Below are 10674 nucleotides of genomic sequence, written 5' to 3' on the forward strand. Positions count from 1 at the left end.
GATAGAACCCCCAGGGAAGAAGCCGGAATCGAGGAGAAGAGGCTGCTGGTCGCGGAAGCATGCTGAGGGAGATACACCCGCAAAAGGACCAGTGCGCCCGAGACGAGCAGCCTTAAGGAGGCAAAGGCTTAAATGCGGCAACATGAAAACCAAAGAAGAAGGAAGGCTGGACGCCGTCGAAACTGGAAGCGTCGGTGCTAGCAAGACGAAATGTCATTCGTCAGGACAAATACACATGTCACAGGCACGCCCACTCAGAAGAGAAGAAATGGCGATGTGCCTGTAGGCTACTCGGGACGGACATCCTTGAGGACGGAGAAAATGTAGCATGGGGAGTGGAAGACGTATTTATTATTAGGTTACGGCACAATAAAGAGTGACGCAGCAATGGAACACGAAACGCTACATCAGCGTAGCAACAGTTATTCACGCAACAACAGAAGAATTGTCGGAAAGCGGTGTTTTCTGTGCGGTCCGTTCCGGCGGCTGCATGACTATGCAATATCGCAGCTTTAAGGAAATATGTTTTTCTTGGGTCCGCCCCGATGCTATATCTGGAGAATTGAAACACAACAATGTAAATTCAAATGTACCTGGTATTGAACAAGGTGAAGCCAGGCGTAGGCAACATAAGAGGCTGAAACTTGGCGGCGGTCATGCCTGCGACCGTTCAGCTGACGAACTGCAGTTTCAGAATAGTACATAAGCTAGGTCATAACCTACTGCACAAGCCTTCATTGACAGGAAACATCTGTATTCATTGTATAGATGTCAATATTGTGCAGTGACAAGGGTGCAGAGAGCCCGTAGTGACCTGGACACCGTGAAAACACGAATGTACTCGGGCTGAAACTACGGTGCAACAAACGTAGCGCCTACATAGAGAGACCGACCCCTTCTTCTTCGTGGAGGAGGCTCCATTTCGAAACACATACATATCAAGGAGAGAATAGAAATCTTGGTCATGGATCTCGAGGAGCCAGGAATGACTGTGCTGGTGAAGGCCAGCAACAGTTTGAACGACCGACCGACGAACTGAAGCGACAAGGGGATTGCACGCAGATTGCATATGTAAATGATCGAAGCCAAGGCCTTCAGAACATTTAACAGAGTTTACTCCCTGTTCAGAAGTGAACTTTGAAACTCCAACATTAAGCTAACCCTCCATAAAGCATTAATTAGATCAGCTTGCCTCTCCTGGGAATTTGCGACAGAATTCCGCTTCTGAAATTGCAGGTTCTCCACACCACTGGTAAATTTCGAAGTTTCACATGGCTCTCTCGTCTCTCTTTCTCTCTTGATACTACGAGGCCGTCTGTGGAAACTGCTTTACATTTAGGTAATTGTCTCTGGAAGCGTCTGACCTTGAGATAAAATCAAACGAAAACAACCACTTCTGCTGGTAAACAAAGGCTGAGACAACCGTACTGTGACAGGGCACAGTAATTGAAGGCTGTACAGATCTTCATCTCGAGTGGCGAGCGTCAGTTGTTTCTGATGTTGCGTGATGCAAGGTTGTGTGAAAAGTTTATGCGTTCAGGGTTCTTTCCAGGATGTGAGAAAGTTACTGTAGTAATTGCATCACATATTATAGTGCGTTCTGGAAATACTTGCTCCATATGCTTAAATATACCCGTAATGAAGTTATCCCGCGTTAGAAAGTAATCAATTTCTGTGCATAAGTCATCATTACAGTTTCCCTTATCCTCGAATTTTCAGACATAACCTCAAAGTTTAGTGCCGCTGCCATGTTTGTAATTTTTAACATGCCATACCAAGTTGTATATGTCTAAATGCAGTTATAGTCCATTCGCGGAGACGAGACAGTCAGCGTAAACAAAGCAAGCCCCGAGTCGCCACAGCTGACAGCAAAGAGTGGACAAAGCGCGCAGTTACTCAGTGTACTCACTGCATTCGGACGCACGTTAACCTGCATTCAGACTGAAGAGTGAACTTTGGACGCCCCTGCAACGATACACGCATCATGTGATCGCTGCATGATTTCATTCAAAGAGCGAAGGAGACACCGCGTGCATTTGTTTACGAGGACTCTCTCGTCTCCGCGAATGGACTGTAGTCCATAGTCACTGCTGCCAAATGTAGATTTCGCCCAATCGCCTTCATATTATTTTGCTTTAAGAATGACCTCAAGGCCGCGCCATAGCGTAAGCGATTTGTTGCCGGCTTCCCACCTCGGTAGCCCGGATTCGAGCCCGGTTCTGATCAAGTGGGATTTGTGGTGGACAAAGTGGCGCTGGGGCCGGTTTTCTCCGAGTACTTCGGTTTTCCCTGCCAATCTTCATTCCAGCAAATTCTCCATCATCATATTCATCCGGGGGCAGGTACAATTTCAAACAGTGGCCGACATGCCGAGTGGACCCAGCTGGACTCAACCCCCCACTAAACGAATAAGAGAAAAGAATAATGGTCTTAATGAGAGTTTCGTATTCTTTTTACTCAGTAACGTAAATACTGCTAATGTTATTTCCATTCCAGAATTTCGCATGGTCCTATGTTAGTAGTATGGATTGTAGGAAATTATAAAGCATGAAGATGCAGTAGCGTCCAGTGACGTGGTGTTTATTTACTGCTTGATGACATCTCATCTAGTTCGAATGTTGTTAGGGGAGACAGGTGCACATACAGGTAAGCTGAGACTGAAGTCGTGCAGTGAACTTCAAGCTGCTTCAAGTTACATGGAGCACTCAGTACTTCAAAACGACTCTCAAGGCGCGTCCACATTACTCGTGCTCGTGCTCGTGCTCGTGTGACTCGCTATGCTCGCGAGTAATGTGGACGATATGACAAGTAACGAGACAAAATTTTAATTTTTAATTTAAAAACTATAGCCAATAGATTAAAATACGACTACAGCCTATACACACTACGAGTAAATATACGGATCCTCACGCGCCGAAGCCTGGCGAGCAACTGAAGTAGTGTGGACGAAGATTTACGAGCACAAGTAAAATCCAGACGAGTCTCCCGACTAGCACAAGTAATGTGGACGCGCCTTTATGTTGTTTACCCGGGATAAGGCTGGCCCTTCTCCATAGTGTGTGCACCAATTAATATCGGGAACTTGCCATCAAAATAGGCATAATTATATAGAAAATTGCGTGGGGAAACATGAAATATTTAAAATATTTTGTTAGAGAAACGTTAAGGGAGAAAAGTATTTGGAAGGCCAGAGAATACATAATATGAAAATATCAAAACGGATTTCAAGGAAACAGGTTAACCGGGAAAGTTGACTCAAGTACAGTGTTTCTCATTATATTCTGAATGTGCTTTATTCGAATCTCGGTTGGCACACCGACTCCTATAACAGGTTCTTCATAGCTTTTTTCAGGCCTGTTATACAAATACCGGGGCCTCAAATATTCCTATTACTGCTTCCTTCCACATACTTTGCAATTCGCGATTAACTAATCATCCAACTGTCCGGCGCTAGATAGCTTCGTGAAATTAAGCGCAAGTAATTGAGGAAATTGACTGAGTTAGGCTCATTCTGAATAGAGCCAGTACCGGCGGAGTTCATGAATTATCCGAAGACGGGGTCTTTCGTGAAGTAACAAGATAATGGAGACAGTTACATAATGGAGAGCTTCACAATTTGTAGGCCTTGTTTTCACTTCGTGATATTTGTTTTGAAAAAAAAAATAAAGCAAAATTGAGGGAAATCGGCGTGATACATACCGTGCTCATAGGAAACTGAATGTATTTAAATAGAACACCTCAGTCGAAGAGATTACTTCGAGACTGGTGTGTAAATGGAAGCATCATATTAAAATTGATATATTTTCGTCTGCAGCTATCTTCAACTTTGCCTTAGTATACACCGTGAGGAAGATATAAGAAAATCAGGAGGGAATTCATTTAAAGGAGCATATCAACATCCGGTCTGGGCTGCCGATGTTCATTTGTTTGGCGGAAGCATTGATATCGCAAAGAAACAGGATATGACAGGCAGAAAGCCTAGTTTCCTGACGTTTAGCTTTCTAGTCCAATAGATTTATTAACCTATTATTTTTATTTTATTTTGCGAAGAACGTGTTAGTAGGTACAGAATGTGGAGTCCTTAAATTTGTTCGGTATAAACTCGGGTTCTAGATCATTGCTGCATTTGCAATTGTTGACTTGCAGATATGTAGCATTTCGTGCAAAAGTGTGGAGATGATGTACGTGTCTCCGTGCCAAATGTCACTGCCTAACTCCAATCATTAAATAAGAGATAAGAGGGAATTCATACATTCATTGCCGCGTTCAGCCTGGGATGCACTCAACCTCCTGCCCAACGAATAGCCTAACGTGTAATCCCTACCTCGGGGTAAAGCAGCTGGGTCGTTAAGCTCGCCACTTACCTCTATATAGTGCCAAGCTTAAGAGTCATCTTCCATGTGTGTTTATGGTGTAATACCTAATAAAGAACAGGAAGAAGCTGCACAATTAATTTATGCGGAACCAATTACAGCAATTTTGGTTATGTGTAATTAGTTCTTTGTTGGAGTTTGACAATGTTGTAATCAGTGTGAAACTGAATTAATGAGTAAATCATATTGTGACATATAGACCCATTGCTAGGCGACGACTCGGTGAACACATTCTCGTGGGAGCGCCCGCGCTCAACAATAGGACATCCGTTGTTAGGCAACGGATGAGTAAGCATGCCTCATTAACAATACAGGCTGTGTTTTATTCCTGGTCCGTGAAAATTTGTTATAAAGCAATGTTAAGCAGCAGAAAGTGAAGTGAGGAGTCGAGTTTCCGGACGCCAGCCTGCCGGGATATGAATCTGGGAGCAGAGGAATTGAATTGAGTCGAGTCTCCTGAATTGACAGTTGCAGAATAATGACAAGAAGGCGTTAGCCTGCGAAAGGAACACTCCGTATTTGATTTGAAATGACATTTGGACTATTATAAAATCCGTTGCCAGGATACGATTAGTGTCGACTGAGAATCCTAGTGCGTGTGCAACGGTGAACTGTAAAGTGTGTAGATCAGCAATAGCGTTGAATTACCTGTAGTCCAGAGTTGTGTGTGAATAAGGTGTTCATAAATCAAATCAACCAATCCAACCCCCCTCTATAAGTCACCCTTACACTTGACAATATCTTGTGTTTGTTTGGATAGCTTTGCTTAATGGCTGCTTGTGGCTACGCTGATTTTTTTATAGGTGTAAGGCGCCAAATTTAAATAATCGATCTGGGATTGTATCTTTGACTCTTGATCCACGGAGCATTATCAACAGTAAGCACTCACCAAACGGGTACTTCTGTGATATTAGGCGAGACGGAATTTTTCATAATGTTAGGTTCGTCTGTATCTCTAAATGATTATGGTTATTGTTGATTCATTAGACCTACATAACTATTATGTATGACGCTGTGTATTGAGGTATATTATACACAAAGGCTTCAAGTGTATCGAGCTTCTGAAACGTCGTGTATATCAGCTATATCTCAGATTGGACAATGGCCATAATTGTGATGTGAAACCATTTCTGTTTAAATATTCTCTATTGCAGAAGAGAAATTTATTTTGACTAGTGTTTCCGGGCCCCTGCTCCCCCCCCCCACCCAGTAGCGACCTCTTTCAGTTATTCGGGGTTTCACTCGTTCATGACCGTCAGAAATGAACTGTAGGGTCATACAGATATGCAACAAGAAGATGGCGGCAGTAATTACGTCCGATTCACTGCAGCTTTCAGGCTTTCATTTACGTACTCTTAGGAAATGAAAGTGGACACCCACAATGAGGTCGAACATCTGCGCAAAGTGTTACACTTGAATATGCGCATTGTCATTAAAACTGGTCCAGTTTACTGAAAACTAGCAAGCAGTTGATGTTGCTCCTTGTCTTACACACATTCTACTTCAACCAAAATTACAATTAATGAGGACCTTCACAACTCTGCGCTGTTCGCCCAAAATTGTTATGGTCATTGAATCGAACATTGTTAGATGGCCGAACATGTCATGCGCATGAAAAAAGTAAGACATGAGTAAAAATTTTTATTGGAGAATCTCAAGAAAGAAGTTGTGAGGTTAATATTAAAATGGATCTGTAAGTGCATAAATATTTAGAGATAAACAGTTCAAGAAACCTGGGGCCGATTCTTTCAAATCTTATTTGTCCTATAAGTCAAGTTACGATTCTTTGCTGCAATAATTATATGTAATAAAAATTAAGACTTGCATTCAAGGACGTTTAAAAGATCTCAGTTTTAAAGCCACGCCATCGCTCAGGTGGTTAATCGGACGCTTCTCAGTGTGAAGGCCCGAGGTCAAGCCCTGTAATGTTCACGTGGGATTTGTGGCTAAGGGTGTGGCACTGGAATGGGTTATTCTAGTAGTACTGCAATTTTCTCATACTGGTTAGCGTTCCACGAATTCTCCATTCCCATCTATCATCAGGGGCTAGTACGTAGGCTAATCTGAGCCCGCAGCATCCAGGAACATCCCCCCCCCTCTCTCTCTCTCGCTCTCTGTCACCCTATTCCTCAGTTACACAATCCAAAAACAGTGCACGTGCTTAACCATAGACGATTCGCCTTCACTACAGTACGTTGGAAAGTAATCGACTGAGTTCGCTAAACCATCGTTGATCACTGATAGCACTGGCCAACAATCTTTTTCTTTCCCTGGTTGATATTTGGTGGCCTTTATAAATTTTGAGCCACTCATTCCAAATCTAATAACAAGAATTCTATCGCATATAGAGTTCTATTTCTATCTATCGCTGTATAGCCCTTCTGGGCCTTGCCTCTTTTTCGATTTCTTAATCTATATACGGGAGGAGCTATGTCAAGGAAATAGTGGCTCCGGTCTAGAAACCCGAAATTATCGTTGCGCTGACCACGCGACACCCTCTACCCGCTAAAGTTGGCATTAAACTTCGCCGACAAGCGGCGGTCGCTCGGTTGGTATAGTTCTCTTGCGGACTAAAATCAAGTAGTTTTTTGTTTGTAATCTATATACGGTCGGTAGGACTCCTTGGATGGGGAATCAACCCGTCGCAATACCTCTATCTACACACAGAACAACACAAACAGAATAAACACGCACAAACAACCATTCATCAAGTGGGATTCGAACCCACGATCCAAGTGTTTGAGCTGGCCAAGACAGTTCATGCCTTATAGCGCGCGGCCACTCTGATCGGCCATAGAGTTTTCTAGACGTAAGCAAATACAGTTCCTACATGAAATGAAACATAACCCAGTACAAAGTTCTTTCTAGTTTTATTTAGTATAACGCTATGTAATAGAAATGTAAAATATACATTTACATTTAATATGTTCAGAAATCTGTTTCAACTTCATTTCCGCTTGTATACAATACATCTGGAAGTTCTCTTTTAAGTTCGCCCATCAGAATCACATTCTGGTAGCGTTTCTCCATGGTAGACGCAACCTTTCACCATACTTGTCGCTGGTATCTCCAAGGTTTATTGGAAAGAAATCCAAGTGAAAAGAAGGAAGTGTAACATATTGAGCCCTATTATTCTGCAGGCTTCAAACACTTCCTCCATCTGTGTAACTGCGCGCTTCGTATCAGTCAGCATCGAATCTGAATGTTTCTCAGTTCCTTCTATGGACTGATTAAAATACCTGTCATTTGTAGCCTCCTCTACCAGAGGACCAACAAGATCACTTCTTTTATCTTTCCGTCGCTAATCCAAGGAATTAATTTTTTTTATTCGCATAGTGGGGGGGGGGGAAGTGGAGTCCAGCTGGGTCCAATCGGCACGTCGGCCACTGATTGGCCTATTGTACCCGCCCCAGGTGATTATGATGATGGAGAATTTGGTGGAATGAAGATTGGCAAAGGAAACGGAAGTACTCGGAGAAAACCTGCCCCTGCCCCAGCCCCCATTTTGTCCACCACAAATCCAACTTGACCAGACCCGGGCTCAAACCCGTGCCGCCGCGGTGGGAAGTCAGCAACCAACCGCCTGAGCTATGGCGCGGCAACTTTTGTATCAGATATCGGAAACATTTTGCAGTCTTTTTCATGGCATTCGCAAAGTAATCTGTACAAGCTTGATGTGGAAAAAGAAATGTTTTCTGTGGATCTACAAGTAAATCGTTTACCATGTTATTTTGCTCCGAGAGAAACTCCTTACGACGAGGCCATTCCCTCACAGCGTAATGGCAACTCTTGCGCTGCTGTCTCATTCACATAAGAAGCATCAAAATTGCGTATAACCAAGCTGCGTTCCGAGTAGAATAACTGCCACTTTCAAATCACAGATACTTTAACAGAACGCGTTGCATTATGGAGCCGGAATAGGGCAATTGGTATAGCGACTGATTACGGGTTGGACAGCCGCGGGTTCGGAGTTCAAGTCCCGGTAGGGGTAAAATTTGTCTCCTCTCCACGTCGTCCCGACCGGTTCTGGGGCTCACCCAACCTACTGTACAATATGTACGGGATGTAAGCCGGCCGGGGCGTGAAACTGACCACTAACCTCCAACTAGTACCGAGGTCAAGAATACGTGGATTTATTCATCCACTCCCCCATACATCTTCATGTATGTATGTAGGTAGGTAGATGGACTTTCTCACTAGATGAAGATGATGTAATAGGAAGTGTCATTTACACATTGTTTTCTTGCAAAGGAGATTGCTCGTTAGCTAGACATGTAATTTTAACAGAGAAACAAAAGACGTGTGTAGAATTTTTGTGCCGATCTGTGCGAAGGCGTCACTGAAACGGAGATAAATTAATAATGGTGAAATATATTTTAAAGCAATTAGGATACAGAAACTTAGGTTAGATTAAAGTGGCCTGCTGAGATTGACATTGACCCATGTACGTCTACCACTAATATTCTTAAGAGCAATGCTTTGTGTTTCTATTTAGACAGTTATCAAGGTCCCGTTGTGGATTTCCGTGTGCGCATTCTCTACAGTAGCATGACGTCACGGTGCTTTCACGCCAACTCAGCTAATTCATCATGCACCATAATTAATGCACATAAATTACAGTCGGCTTTGTTGTTATTTTACAAGGACTGTAATATCATCGTGTAAACATGGAACCATTGTGCCTCGGTCATTAAGCTGCTTGCACACGGAGCTGAACTGCAAGAGTTCGATAGCTGGCAGCATCTCGGCGATTTCTCTCTTCGCCATCGCTGTCTGCCGCACCCAGCCTCCTGTCAAGTGTGCCCAGATTCCAAATGATCACTCACTTAAATAAGACTATAGGCCGCGCCATAGCTCAAGCGGTTAGTCCCTGGCTTCCCATCGCGGCGGCCCGGGTTCGATCAAGTGGGATTTTGTGGTGGACAAAGTAGCCCTGGGGCAGGTTTTCTTCGAGTACTTCGGTTTCCCCTGCCAATCTTCATTCCACCTGTTGCTCCACAATCACCCTCACCTGTCATCTGGGGCTAGTACAATAGGCCAGAAGTGGCCGCAATGCAAGGGACTTAGTCCCACCGCACTAAGTAAAAAAAAAAAAGTAAAGCTATCCCTGTAACAGGCCGTGAAGGCCCATAGGGTTGTGAGACGTTGAGGGTCCCACATTACCTTGACAATCGGCTCAAAGATGGCCGTAAGGTTGTCAGCCTTACGCGCTTCCCGCGCTTTACTCCCCAGGAAAATTATTTAGTTAATTTCTGGTACTCATTTCTGTTGTGAACGGAGAAGTTCGTGGAGGTAGTCCTAGGCCCATTGGGGCTGTAGTGCCAAGGAAAAAAACTAATTTCTGTTAGAGGCTGAGTCGACCCCAGGGCCATAGTGCGACTGGAAGGATTAGGTCAACTGAAAAAAAAATCCAATGACCTCATCAAGACTTGAACCCGCGACCTTCCGGCTTGTAGCATAGCCCCTCAACCAACTACGCCACCGCTTGCCCCAGTCCCACCCCACTAGCAATAAAAGAAAATAAATAAGACTACCAAAAGGAGTCCCGGGATTTGAAGCACCTGTAACTGAGGAACGGGAACAGCTATGAGACTACTGTTTGCAGTATTTTGTTCATCACTTGAAACAGTTTATTACTCACAAGTGGAAAAATTGTTAGGTGCGAAGTACTTCACAATGAGCGTCATCTGTAGCTCTGTATATATCCCATCTGCAGTTCGCCTCTTCCCAGACGCGCTGCAACATGTCTTGTATTTGCATTGTATTCATTGCGTGTAGTGTGTGTAGTTTTGTTTGAGCGTGGTGTGTTATTTTGTGTGATGTGTGTTATTTATGTGTCATGTTTTATTGTAATACCACTGCTAAAAACCCCCGTTTGCAGTTAAAATAACTAATAATAAAAAAATGCGCGTCTTTAGTCCGCAAGCGAACTATAACGACCGAACGACCGCCGCTTGTCGTGTGAAGTCAGTGCCAACTTTAGCGGATAGAGGTGTCGCGTGGTCAGCGCAACGAATCCACACATCCGTTAATTTCGGTTTTCTAGACCGGAGCCGCAATTTCCTTGAAATAGCTCCTCATTTTTCCTCGCGAGACGGAGTGGACCCCGTTCCAGACCCCCTACTTCTCAGAAAATCTAGTAGCGCCGGGAATTCTTTTACTTCAAGACACGTATATGACTAGAATTGAAGACGCTGTGGGTAATAAATCCGGTCTTGAAGACCAAAATTAACGAACGTGTGGATTCGTTGCGCTGACCACGCGACACCTCTATCCGCTAAAGTTGGCACTAACTTCGTCG

General features: G+C 43.9%; 1 protein-coding gene across 3 annotated transcripts in view; it reads left to right on the forward strand.

The window, feature by feature from the left end:
• Nucleotides 1-10674, forward strand: part of LOC111862682 (serine/threonine-protein kinase S6KL) — a 124766-nt gene that overhangs the window by 36896 nt on the left and 77196 nt on the right. The window lies entirely within an intron of this gene.

The sequence above is a fragment of the Cryptotermes secundus genome, unplaced genomic scaffold (genome assembly GCF_002891405.2).
Source record: "Cryptotermes secundus unplaced genomic scaffold, Csec_1.0 scaffold1105, whole genome shotgun sequence".
In the NCBI taxonomy this organism is placed as follows: Eukaryota; Metazoa; Arthropoda; class Insecta; order Blattodea; family Kalotermitidae; genus Cryptotermes; species Cryptotermes secundus.